Raw genomic sequence first — 289 nt, 5'->3', positions numbered from 1 at the left:
GGATGAAGACCCTTTTTTCGCAATCTTTTTCTTGCTCGACATCTTTAAACTTCTCCTAAGAAAATAGAGGAAAAAGGTGGAGAGAAAGATAGAAAATTTTTTCTTAAGAAAGATCTTAGAGAAAGACAAGAAAGCGAAAAAATTATGAAACAAGTTACCTCCCTTCTTATAAGCATGAGGATTTACTGTTCAAGCTCGGAATTTCGGATATTAATTCCATCCATCACGCCTAACTTGCCGAACATGCCTAACCGCACGCTAGGATCCTACGATGCATGATCCTAACGGG

This window comes from Brassica oleracea, chromosome C9 (genome assembly GCF_000695525.1).
Source record: "Brassica oleracea var. oleracea cultivar TO1000 chromosome C9, BOL, whole genome shotgun sequence".
In the NCBI taxonomy this organism is placed as follows: Eukaryota; Viridiplantae; Streptophyta; class Magnoliopsida; order Brassicales; family Brassicaceae; genus Brassica; species Brassica oleracea.
Note: the sequence above shows the minus strand (reverse complement) of the source record.